This window comes from Topomyia yanbarensis, chromosome 2, assembly GCF_030247195.1.
Source record: "Topomyia yanbarensis strain Yona2022 chromosome 2, ASM3024719v1, whole genome shotgun sequence".
Lineage (NCBI taxonomy): Eukaryota > Metazoa > Arthropoda > Insecta > Diptera > Culicidae > Topomyia > Topomyia yanbarensis.
The window spans coordinates 102,418,912-102,432,741 of NC_080671.1; the positions used below are offsets into that span (position 1 = coordinate 102,418,912).

General features: G+C 35.9%; 1 protein-coding gene across 4 annotated transcripts in view; it reads left to right on the plus strand.

Moving 5' to 3' along the window:
- The first annotated feature begins 891 nt into the window (after window positions 1-891).
- Window positions 892-13,830, plus strand: part of LOC131679041 (Kv channel-interacting protein 1-like) — a 236,668-nt gene continuing 223,729 nt past the window's right edge. Inside the window, exons 1-2 of one of the 4 annotated variants that reach the window (XM_058959571.1) lie at window positions 892-998; window positions 1,973-2,267. The gene's annotated coding sequence lies outside the window, so the exon portion shown is untranslated. Of the gene's footprint in view, window positions 999-1,079; window positions 1,192-1,929; window positions 2,268-13,830 lie in introns of those variants that run through there. The other 3 variants (XM_058959574.1, XM_058959573.1, XM_058959570.1) reach the window with 3 other exon arrangements.

A 13,830-nucleotide genomic window follows, 5' to 3' on the forward strand; every position in this document is an offset into this window, starting at 1 on the left:
CCTCTGATCCAGGAAGTGGAATCAATAGTACAGAACAGGAAAATCAGCTTCTGTTGGATCCCTGGTCACGCTGGAGTAAGAGGAAATATTGAAGCAGACCGCCTCGCAAACAATGCACGTGAGGACATACCAATTAACCATCCAGTGCCAGCAGACGATTTGATGAGAAGTATCAAATTACTGATACGACAGCGCTGGGACAAAATATGGTATGACTCCAGAGATGTGAAACTTCGTGAAATCAAATCCAGCACGATACGATGGGATGATCAAGCCAACGCCGCAGGCCAACGAGTCCTCACACGACTGCGAATTGGGCATACCCGAATGACACACGCATTCCTCCTTACGAGAGATCCGCCGCCAAGGTGCGAATCATGTGGGGTTACAGTCGATGTCCGACATGTACTGATGCACTGCAGAAAGTATGAAAATGAGAGGCAACAACAGGAAATCGACACAACTAGTCTTCACGCAGCATTAGGACAAGGAGAACAGAAAGAGCAAAACGTCTTAGAATTCCTGCGTAATACTGGGTTATACAAAATGATATGAACAAATGAAATGTAAATATGAAATGAAATGTAAATCTTACACTTTAATAGACACGAATGCACTGTTCTGAGCGGTGTAAAGTGTCTCTAATAAACAACAACAACAACAACAACAACAACAACAAAATGCTTCCGTCTCCATCGAATGATTTTCTCTGCAGCCTTGTTCGGAATGGCTCATATGGCACTGTGAGGGTTAGTTCGCTGCACTATAGGATCGGCTGACAACAGGCTTCTGGCGTGAATCGTGCCATCTTCGTGCAATCGGACAGAAGAAGCCCGATTCGGGACTGGTGCAAGGATATAAACCCACGAGCAGCTCGTCGAAACCGAACAGATCGCTTTGGAACGCGTAGCCGGACGGAAAACTTTAACCCGCGTGAACGGAACGGAGCTTTTTGAGCTTTAATCTCTTGTGGTCGTACGCCGTTTGTATACGTGGCGGTGAGTGTGTGTGTGTGGGAGAGTTTGTGTACCTATTTACAGTAGCAGGTTTCGGCACACGGAGTGCCATTTGCGCCTTTTCTTTGACATCGATTCTAATTTTCGGAATAGTACTAGCACCGACTGCTTGGTACAATCTCGGAAAATGCAGCGCCTGCTGTGTTGTGGGTGGTATCGTTCGTGAGAAGCGATGGTGTGATCCTTGTGGCGGTGCTGTTGTTGATAATGCTGGTGTTGGTGGTGGGGATGGTAGCTCTGTGCTAGTATGTGTTTGCCTGCGTACACGCTTTTCAGTCTCGTGTTTGCAATGAATTGCTAAAAGCTGGATGGTTTCATACAGTTCGTACAGGCCAACAACATTAGCTGGTGTGTGCGGGGGTTGGCAGCGAAGCGTGTGGCAGGTCCTCCGGAAGGGAAAACTTTTCCTGCTTTGCCAGTCTTTTTATTTCCACGTTTTGTCGCTAAACACCAGCGTTGGTTCGACTTAAAGAAGGGGGAAACAGTGGCACGCTTGAACTGAAATTTAACCTTTACGCGGTTATCCGAAAAAAACCAGATATCAAAGTAACGCAGCTCGTGAAAGTTTCCTCAACTTTGTTTTGTGTTTTTTTTGTGGTGCTGAGAGTGTGATGTCGGAAGCGCATTCATAAAAATTAATTAAAATCCCGTTAGTGTTCGTGCTTCTAGTTCGTCTGACATTTGTGTTCTGTTTTTGTTGAAATTTAAGATTTGCTTCCCTCCTTCATCGTTTAGGCATCACACCTCCGATCCGCATTTTAATTACACTTTTATGATTGACATGCCTTTTAGCTGCGGTTTGCGTCGTTTCTTTTCACTATACATTCTGAGCAAATGCTGTACGAGCGTAGCAAGCGATTGTTATGAGAACTTGCCAGAGCTACCATCACCAATCCAGCAAATGTTTCGGCAGGACCCATCAGATAGTCTAATTCCATATTTCATTGTCTGGCTAGAAATAGCAACGGATTACCAGTCAAGTGAAAAGTGCTGTTGCCCAGATCTGTAGTTGTGGTTTCCGTCTCGTTTCGTAGCAAATTTTAGTTCGGAAAAATCCTCCACATAGCAAGTGGTCGAGCAAACGATAAATTTTGCCAAGAAGAAAAAGTTTGTTTGAATGCTTTATAAATATTCAGCGAAACAGCACAGCAAGAGTGAACGAAGCAGTGAAACAAAAAGAGTGAATTAACTTTATATAAAAGCGTGGTGGAAGGTGAACCCCCCCTCCCCAGGAGGTTGGTGTGTGAAAAGGTAGGAAACGTACGGTACAATACACAGCTGAGGCGTAGGGTGTCTCCTGTGATTTGCTGCCAATTGGTACCTTGGGGAATTGAATTATATGGGAATTATAGGATGCTTGTTATCGTTTGTGGTTTTGTGTAGAACAGCTTTGGTTGTTTCTTTTTTTTTGGTTGGATAAATTGGGTTAAATGTTTCAATTTCATCTCCTCAGTAAGTGGCAGGCGACATGACCACACACAATTTGCATCAAGAAAGATAATTGAACATGTCGCAACCTTCTCTAAATATGATTTTAGAGCAATTCTAGTTACTCCGGGCATTGAACTGAAACTAACATTGTGCATACCAGGGAAGATAGATAAAGGCAAACATTCTTTTACCTTTTTGACTGACAACCGATGAAAACGTCTAACAAAAATTCTGTTCAGTTGTCACATCTTGAGATATTCTAATTTTTCATTTCCATCATTGCTCGATCCGAAAAAAATGAGCTTTTAGCTTTTTGTGACGATATCATTCTCTTGCTGATCTTGCCCCAGCCAGAATGAAGATCTGGTAGTCAGATCGTACAACTTTTTCTGTAATGGCCCAGTAAACTAAGAATTCTTATTCGTGAGGAACATTACACAGGACTAGGAGTTTGCTCAGAAACACAAATTGTGTTTTAACTTTTGGCGCTGGCGCCAATCCGGCGCTACCTTAGTCCTGTCACTAAGTTAGTGCCGGATTCTGATGAGATGAAACGCCTCTCCAATAACTAATTTAACTAAAAATCGTCTCCGTAGGCTGTCGAAACCCAAAGTCAAGTTCGGCAATGCAATATAGGCTTTCCTTTTTTTATTATTAAATGTAAAAACCAATCAGTATATGGTCAATCTGCTAGAACTAGATCTCCAAGGAGCCTGATATTCGATTCCCTTACGTATAATATCAAGAATCACCCTATCCGTCCCAGACCAGTCAACTGTCAACTGAGCGTAGGTAGAACACAATAGGAACTACAAAGCATTCCCCTGTACATCATTTTGTAGTAAATAGAAGCTACGAGACGTAACACGGTGGAAGCAGCAGGAAAAACTCCGAAAACCAAGCAGCAGGCAGCAAATTGAAAAAAATATACGGAAGGTATGTGAACAATTTCCCTCTGAGAATTTATACGTCTCAAAACGTTCCCGTCAGCGCCAGTGATTGTCGTGAATCGTGAACGATGTTGGTTCAAAAGGCAGGGTAGGCAGCTGTTATTGGCCACGTTTGAACTTTTGATCTTTGTTGGTGTACTGCAATTCTGTATTTCCTGCAAGTAACCAAGTTATGGGGTGAGTGCGCTAGGTGACATTCTTATAGGGAGGAATGCTTCGCGTTTGTTTGTTTTGATTTCTAGCCAAATATGTCAAATGGTCCTAAATGCAAATGACAGTTTCTTTTTGTTTACTTTCTCTTTCGCTAATAACTCGGCCATTCGTACGTTTGTTCCTTAACTCTAAGCTTAATGTGCCAGTCGAAATTGGAGTTTTTCGATATAGCCTGAAACAATATTGAAAAGCTTTATGATAACGGTAATGGTATGGTAATGGTAATGGTAATAATCAAAAGAGAAAGTAAACAAAAAGAAGCTATCATTTGCACTTAGGACCATGTTTGTCTAGAATTGTAGAAGACAGATTTATGTGGAATTTCAAATATGTTTTAGTTTATTTGTTTATTTGTTGTATCAACACCAACATACCTCTTGTCCACCAATGGTGCTTCTTAGCCTAGTTACATGTAAAGATAGACAAAAACTTATTGTTAATCGTAATTTTACTAAAATGGAAGTCGCATCCTACGGCAACTCTATTGAAAACACGCTGGAGTCCGGTAACAGCGCTGTGGCGACCATAGGCGGCTCTAGCCGGCTAGCAAAGGGGGACAGGACAGACATTCATGATAAAATTATAGTTACTATAATCATAGAAAGGCGGAGACACTGAGCGGAGCCAATTGAACACACACTGAGCCACAAGTTGATTTCGACGAATTGCACAATAAAGTGATATTTTTTCAGAGGTGTCAGCAATTGGTTTAAAAAATTGTAGAAGTTTTTAGCGATATTCGTTAATTTTTCGAATAATTTGCTGAAATCCGCAATATTTTTCACTGAACTTATTAAATTTTATCAAAATTTTACAAAACAATTACTGGAAACCATCTGTCAATTTAACTCAAGTCGCCATTTTCAGAGGCAACAAATTGTCACGACGTGTTTGCACATTGCAAATAATTCTTTGTGAGATTTTCCTAATCGCCATGGTGTTTGAGGTGCATTTATTAGTTTATTATGACAATTTTACACATCGCGTCTTTAGATCGTGGATTTGGCTTGCAAGTATAATAATTGAAAGAGGGCTGGGGCAAGAAGTGTAGATTGATCCCAGAAAAATGTAACTGCCCGTTTCCACTCAATTATATTTGGTAAGAAACTACAAGGGGCAGCCCTATGGGGTTGCACGAACTGCAGATGTAGAACTACACTACATAATGTAAAATATTTATTTTCTTAGTACATTTAGAGTAATAATAAATCAAATATATTTCTTACGTATAGTTTAAGCACAACGAATCAACATCGAATTTTACATATTGCACCAAACCTTCATGGTCATCAGGTCAGGTCAATTGTAGTAGGTGATCGAATCCGATTAAACTTATTTGAGAAGATCTGAAGAAAGAAGACAAAAAACCGTGACCGAACTAATATCTGGAACTAAATCTTTATAGCACAAGATCAGTATTGAAAAATTGTAAAAACTTTTCGATTGTGTGTGGTAAAGAAACCCGGACCGATGAAGAGAAATCAAGTTTTAGATAATATAATCACAATTCATGTATAGATCAAGATTTCTAGCTATATTTTGCCATTATTGTATCTTTCCTAAAGTACGCATACAAATGTAGCGAATGCAGTGGTCTCAATCATATATCAAAACTATAAATATACAAGAATCGAACGTAAATAATAAATTTTCGTTGTGCTTTCCATTGATCCGCGTAAATTTGTTGCTAAGAAAGTTATCGTCTTTGCGCAACAAAAGCACAGATTGCTATCATGCAGGTTACGCATGCAACCGCTAACAAAGATGGATGCCGCATTGAAATTAGAGATGGTCGAGTGAATCGCGAATCGATCAAAAGAATCGACTCTTCAAAAAGAGTGAATGAACCGCGATTCTTTTTTAAAGAACTGTGATTCACTGAAGGAGTGACAATTTATTATAAACTCATCGAGAACCAAATAAATAAACGAACACGATGAACAAATGAGCTTTGTTGTCGTACACGGAATAAAATATTAAGTCATAACTAATTTAAATTTAATAATAGTTGTAATTTCAAGGGAGAAACCAATCTCAAAAATGGCAGAATTTGTTGTGAAATATAGCAATTTTTATTTCAACTGAGTTCAAAACTGTCTAAATTGAAAAATTATCTCGAAAATTCAACGTAGGGGTAAGGTATATTATACAAAGAAAGTGTATGCAAAGTTTGAAATAAATCGGAATGTAGTTTTTGAATGACAGTAATACCGCAAATCGTGTTCTTCCAGAGACATTCTACAAAAAGTTTCGTCGCCGAGCCGCTTGTCGATATTTATGTTATTGAAATGATACAATAAAGTGTACCAAAGTTTTGATCCATTCGCATCACCCATATTTCTAAAAACATCGCAAAAAGTGTTTTCTTCACGCTGAAAAACGCACCCCCGTACCTATCTCGCCTTAACGCCTAATAAATATATTTTTTCCCTTTTTGCTCAAACATTTTTCAAAGTACTGAAATGAATCACTGAATCGATTCAGTTTAGTGAGTGAATTGGGCACGAGGGACAGTCTCCGCAAGGGGCAGTCTCATATAAAATTTAAAAAAATAGATTTCTTTTGCTCGATTATGTATGCATTCAAAAGTATGTGTATGAACTTTGCACTTGAAATTGGGAAAAAAAATAACGGAAGACATAATTATATTCCTTTTTTTATTAGTGACTAAGAGTGAGTCAATTTCCCTTTTTTATGTTTTTAACGACATTCAATTAGCAAAAGACTGGAAACTGAAGTATTTTCTTCAATATTAAGAGTCATAGGGCCGATTTCTTCACGCTCGCTTAGCGCTTAAGCCAGGTTTAAACGTACTGCTGAACCTGGTTTAAAAGTTAAGCGAGGGTGAAGAAATCGGCCCATAGTACTCAAGGGAGAGCAAGGAGTTGCAGAAAGAAAGTTTAGAAAAGCGTGGAAAAGGGTCATATGAGCCAGCTTAGAGTTTACCAGCGACTTAACCCTTTGTCTGCTACCGCTGGGGTCAGGATCTTTTGGCATTATACATGCGAATAATTATAGCATCTTATAGTGCGAGACAATACCTCTACCTTACGAGTTCTGGCAAGCAACTTTCTAATTTGAAAAAAAAAAAAATTAATAACACTGTCGTTTTCAACCGATTTTTATTATAAATATTAGGTCGTTAAATGCGAAATTGAATACTCTCTCTAAAATTTTATCGAAACAAAGACGCATCTTTACAGAAATGTTGAGTAATTTTCATAATTTTCATGGAAAAAACGCAAAATTTTGGTTGTTTTCATATTGTTGATCCAAAATCGTAAAGTATTTTTGACAAAATAATATATCATAGCATACTGTTGGAAAGGTAATTTCTTCTTCTTTCCAGAACACTCAAAAAATTTAAAATCGGTTGAAAAATGATAGCGGAAATTTTTTTTAATGCCAAAAATCCCGAGAAATATTTTTTTTGCCATAAATCAAGATTTTGAGGTTATACAACATTTTTCAATCATTGTCTTGTGATGCATTTGGCGAGATCTACAACCTATACTAGGTTACTTGAAAAGTACAAAATCACTGTAGCACCGTGTTATTAAATTACTGAACAAGTTAGTAATCCTCTGTTGAAATATACAGCTAACAATCTAAAACTTTTGCAGACCCCCTAGCATTTTTGACGTTTGGTTGGAACAGGAATTTTGCGGAGAGTTCGATAACACTAGTTTACAGCATTTCTGAACTAAATAAGCTAGTGGTCATTTTCAATGTAAAATCGTGTGCTGAATCCAAAAATGAGGTCCAAAAAATTTACAGTAGTACAGTTTTCGGGTTACAGTGAAAAAATGAATTTTACCTTTAAAATTAAAAGTACGTTTAGTAAAATTTAAATATCTTCGGTTGTAGTGCATCGATATGAAGTATTATTATGTTGAATTAAAGGTAACTTAATGCACTTTCGATCGTTAGAACATTTTGTTTTAGTGCGACTACTGGTTCTGACGTTATTTACGAATCTATTGAACTTTTTCTTAATTTTTCGTCGTTTTTTGAACAAAAATGAGCGTGTAGTCAATATTTTCGGCAAGATAAAGCAATCCCAAAAATTATATTTTTATGGGTAATTAAAGCCTGCTAATATCCAATGAAAATAAGCACTTGTTAGTTTAAATCCGATGAAAATTGCGAAAGTTATTCATTTTTTTGTAATATGGCAATTTTTGTGTTTTTCTGGGTCAACTTATTGAACCGTCTCGATTCCACTTTTTTCTAGGACTTGTTTAATAATATATGAGGGACTCTTTGTCAGAATTCTGTTAAACAAGTAAATGGAAGAATTTTGCAAGAATGTAATGTGGGGTAATATTCGAACTCGTTTATCCAAATGATTCAGGACTTCTGATAACATATATATATATATATATATATATATATATATATATATATATATATATATATATATATATATATATATATATATATATATATATATATATATATATATATATATATATATATATATATATATATATATATATATATATATATATATATATATATATATATATATATATATATATATATATATATACATTGATTATCTTCTATATTATTTAGTTTAATGATTATATTTTTGAAGCCATCCAAGATAGAACTACGGAAATTGTCATATACGAGTGTATTTTTTCTCGTGTATGTACTTTGAAGAGTTACCGAAACAAAAAAGGTATCGTCATAAAAGAAACATCCATACACTAATGCTGATGCTGTCCCTAACACTGCAAGTTTCCATCGTTTCCAAGTGTTAATGTTTGATTATTCTAACGCTCAGTTTGAGATTTTAACGCTCACTTGTTCCAAAGTTTTCAAACTCAAACTCCTAGCAAAAATATTTGATGACCGTAGGCATCCAATGGACTAGTGGAGTATCCACCATTCTATTGCGGATTGAATATAACAGCAAAGTTTTCAAAGGAACAAAAACTAACTAAAAACGATAATTAACCCTCAAAAGGGCACGTGGGTCCTCCAGGCCCGGCGGCTATCGATTTCTTAGTTACAAAGCGTTATGCATGCAGTAAGAGCTTGACCATGAAAATTTCATTAACTGATGCTAAAATTCATCGAAACAGTAAGATATTACGGAAATATCACATATGGTGTGCTTCATAGATTCGTATAAACTTTTTACATGCACAAAAAGGCACAGGGGCCTAGCAGACCCGCTAGGTATTTCGACATCATCTGTGCATACTGGTGATGCAAATAATTTTCCTGGTACGTATGTTTGCATTCAAAAATCATTTTTTTATGGATCCATTTCAGTTTTTACAAATATTTCCTAAGCATTGACGAACTTATCTTTGATCAAGTTAAAACACATTTCCCGTTTATTTGTATCATGTAATTTTCTTCACTTAAACGCTTTCTAATGCACCCAGAACTGTGCACGCAGACTAGACCGGCAAATTTTTTCTAACTTTTTTGGAACACTGCTAAATCAAGTGTTAATTAGCTTTACAAACCATATGTCACTTATGAGCTTTTTCCTATAGCTCTAGTTCTTTCACAAGAGTTTTGAAGTTTCTATAGTGTCATATATGGAAAATCGAAAACAAGAAACCAAAATCAAAAAAAAATTCTTACAGTTACTCAGCATACCTCAAAACTTCAGGTGGTATAGCTTTTTAATAACGAACAACTTTGTTGTTCGTTATTAAAAAGCTATACCATAATGATTGGAGGTTACCGGGCAAAGTTATTTAACTTCGAAGATAAGAAATTGAATTTTTGAAAATGTCCTATTATAAGTATGTGCGAGAAAGAGAGGCAGCATTTAACATTATACTACGACATTTTTTACCACAAAGTCGGATGAATTTGCAGCCTTCTGCAATGTTATTCTTTTCATTATGTACCTGAGGATTTTAGACCAAATAAGATGGTACTGACATTTTTCACTGAATTTATTGTTTCCATATTCATATATTTTTGTATACAAACTTAAAATTCTTGTGAGTAAACCAAAAGCATCCGAACAAGTTTGTATTTGGAATGGGGCCATAATTTTTAATTTTTTTTTCTGCCAGAAAATGAAGTGAATGAACGTTTTCCAAGGACGAAGTTCTCCATTTTTAGCTTGTGGTAAAACAAGATATTGCTCGACATAGTCGAAAAGTGGTAATTTTTTATTTACATAATTTAGCTTTTGGCTTCACCCAATGCTTACTCTAGTTAATTCCAAGAGTGAGTATTTATCGTATTTTTTATGAGAATTTGACTTTATAAGTATATAGTATAGCTAACAACTACAGGAGTGAGCTTCAATTTTTAATCCTTTAAAGTATTCTGAAACAATCTATCGGTTCTTCATTTTTCGCTTATATGTTGTTTTTTCACAGTCTATTCCTCATTGTCAAATAAATTCAAATAGAGAAATTATTCAGGCACTTGAAAAGTTTGTATTTCTGCATGAAATGGATCTATATGCTTTGGATTTTGCAAGCTTTTACTGCAAAAGGTATAAACTTTTACCGGGCCTTAGAGACCCGGCTTGCCTTTTAGCGTTAGGATTTTAGCTTGCCTTCACAAGGGATAAATTCATCGACATATGTTCAAATTATGGAAAGTGAATGTAGCCGAAATTTTAGAAATTTAGGAATATTTCCTACTGCTCCTGCTAGTTCCAAGTACAAACCAACTAACGAAGGCCTAATAGGAAATCATTTGTATGGTAAAAGTATTCGAATACCCTAGAATATGCTTGAGTCAGATAACGATGCAAATCCTGATCGAAATGTGCGTCTCTGTCGATACAAGTAATGTGAAGCGATAGTGGAGGTAAAAGGTTTTTAAAAAGCCGTATTACATTTAACAATCGTATAGTTTTCATAAATATTTTATAGGTCCAGATAACAAATTTCTCTTTATTTTATGCTTTATCGAGAAATCGCCATTTTTCAAACCACCCTAATAGCGTAGATAATAAGATTTATTTGATTATATGCTGGAAATAGATTAATCAGACCAGAATTAGGAATGTAAACCATTTTTAATGTACCGTAAACCGGGGTGACTTTGATCACTCGAAACTTTTTTCGTAGATCGTCTATTAAACCAGAATAGTCTTCCGAATCATTTTCATTTGAAATAATTTTTACTCTAAACTTATAAAATACTGATTTGTTATACTTTTTGAGTATATTGTTCGGTTTTTGGGTACAAGAACTACAAAAAACCGAAATTTGAATTAATCTTATTTTTCCGAAGCCTCGTAAAGTGCCTATTTTTTATAAAACAAATAAATCTCAGATTTGAGTAAGAGTAATAAATTACAAGCAAGTTTTTATTTTCCTTTAGAGTGGGATGTGCCAAATTTACATTTACGAGTTTGCTTATTTTAAATACATTTTTTTGTGAAACTAGTTGGCAATAATTTCAAATTTTTTCAAGTTAAAATTAGCAACATTTCTTTATTGTTCGAAATTCTAACGTGTTAAAATGAATGAAACTTTTTATACATTGATAAAGAACTGAAATAAAGCAATTTTAGTAGTTTTAAAGGTTTTCAGAATCTTTTATTCTAATTGGACACAAATTTACGAATTTTGGTTATTCGAATTTTACACTAAATTGAAATGCTTTGTATAAAGCTATTAACATCTATTTAACAATGAGTATCTTTCCAGAGACAGTTTAAACAAATAATTGAATGAAAAACATTGACATCAATAACTTAATGTGGGTAAACATGTAGGTTATCAAAGTCACCCCGGAATACGAAAACAGACTTCAACTTGAAATTATTTTTGGAAAAATAGCTGCAAGCGGACAATTTTATGTAAAACCATCCAATCTTGTTCTCCAAGCATCAGTACATGGTTTAAAAATATTAAACTTGAAAAAAATGTGCTGCGTCTAAAAATATGTAATGATTACTTCGCAAAGTGATCAATGTCACCCCGGTTTACGGTAATTAAGTAATCATTTCAACTTTATCTGCTTTTTGTACGTCTCACTGTACCGAGGGTCGACGGATTGTCAATATTCGATTCTGCTCCATTCAGAGTCCGTTGTGCATAAATAATACACACGCTAATTACCAACCTTTATGAAGTAGCTATCGTCATCCCAATTCCGCGAAGTACGAAATACCAGCGTCTCTTGCTGAAAATACTGTCAACACGTGCGTGACCTTTATCGGTTCTCTCACTCGCTCGAAAAACATGCCTTATTTCAAAATTGTTGATTCTAGCGAAACGTTTGTTGTATAGCCCACGTTGTGGCATAGAAACCACGCAAATATATAAAGTAGACGAGCCTTTTTATCGCATCAGGCTGAATCTCAATCGAATTTTAATCATGGTAATTCAGAGACTGATTGGTGTAAATCAGAATGGTTAATGGAATTTTTAACCAATGTCTGATCATTAAATTAGACTGTAGGATTTTAACCCTTTCATGCCCAACTTTTTTCTAGTGCATGGTTTCAAAACTATTTTTAATTGAAAACGGTAGGGTCAAGAAACACGAAAAGCCTATTTTCATGAGGATAGGTGCTTCTATAGCAGTGCTAGAAGCTGCTTAATTTTTACCTTCTAATTATCAATACAATTCACCTAGAATAATTACAATAGTCCAATTACGTGAAAAACGTAGCCAACGACAGTCTAAATTGATAAGTTTTATCAGTTTTCAATAATATTGCACCATAACGAAGATACATGAAAAAATCATTTTCCGTCGTCAACGTAAACTGTTCCTGGCAGCACTGCTCCATCGGAATCCAATCAGACTAATTGCAATAATTTCAGTTCTAGAGCTGATCCTTGTAACTGTTAATACTCAAATTAAAGGCACTAATCACATTAATAAGGCTTACTTGTTTTTGTGAGCAAATTTTGTCTCAATCAAAAGTTATAGCTGTTTAAAAACGTTGTTGTCCACAAACAACATGGGCATGAATGGGTTAAGCATGTTTCTAATGACCCTGTCACTTCTAGTTTTCCTATCTGTATATATCACATCCTTGCTTTCACTTTAGTACTATGGCTCTAATTTTCATAACTTTCCCTACTTAGTCATCTCTAGCTAATGAATGTCGTTAAAAAGTAAAAAAGAAAGTGTGGCTACATAAGTCGAAATAAAAAATGAATAAAAATATAAAAAAATTGCAAATTATACACAATCTTCCACTGAAAATAGTTTTGAAAAAGTAATGGGTTTTTTATCCAAAATTATATAAAATCGATTTAGTACATCACTGTGCATACCACTAACTCTACATAAATTGGCAATCGCGGATAGCGACTGTAATCCAACTACTGCTTTAACTTGTTTCTTTATTGGAATAAAAGTTATGACAATTTGTTTTTGTTTTCAAAACGTGTAGTTATCTTATACGTAAAGTTTTCAACCTGAATAAGACTCACGCTATGGAAATGTGTTCAGCTGTCAATCACAATACTATTGTTCGCTCTTAGGAACCCTAGAAATAATAGTCACTTCATCAATTTCAGTGTGGCTTCGCCTCAAACTTTCCTGTTGGGACCGCATCAGATCAACTTTCCTCTCGTATCAAACTTGTTCGCCATTTCACGGTGAATGTTTGTTTGGCTGCCTACGCGCCCCGCGCTGCCTGTCCTGCTTGCTTTTATGAACACGAGAGCAAACACTACTGTTTTACTCAACTGGCACTGGGTAAATATCTTACAGGTTAGATGCTATAGGAAGCCTTTGTGTTCCCCCCTGGCAGAGATAGTTGTTACCAGAAGTTGGTAAATTTGTTATGCAGCTGCATTCATGGACGGTTCCAGGAGAGTTTGATGTCTTCCGGTGCTTTCCGCTTCTGAAAAAGAAGGCTTATCGATGCAGTCGTGTTTGGTGGAAAATGTTGTTAAACATCACAAAGTAGGGCATGAGTGTAGTAGATTACATTCCCTCTTCAATGTAAAAAGTACTAGAGTGATCGAGATAAACCACCATAATGACCAAATTGATTCGCCAAGCATGAGCATGTTGTCATTACCAACAGTACCAACAATTGAAACCATCGACTTCATCCAGAGGATGATTTGAGTTTGGACACAGAAAGGATAGAAAATATGCAATGAATGTGGATACTTATTGCCGCCATTTTTCTCGCTTCATTCCACCACGCGCTCCGGACTGAGTCGATAAGACCACCGGGAAGCGGATAACGTTTTCCGTCTACCATAAACACTATACTACAGAGCACACGTACAGAAGTGCCCGACTAC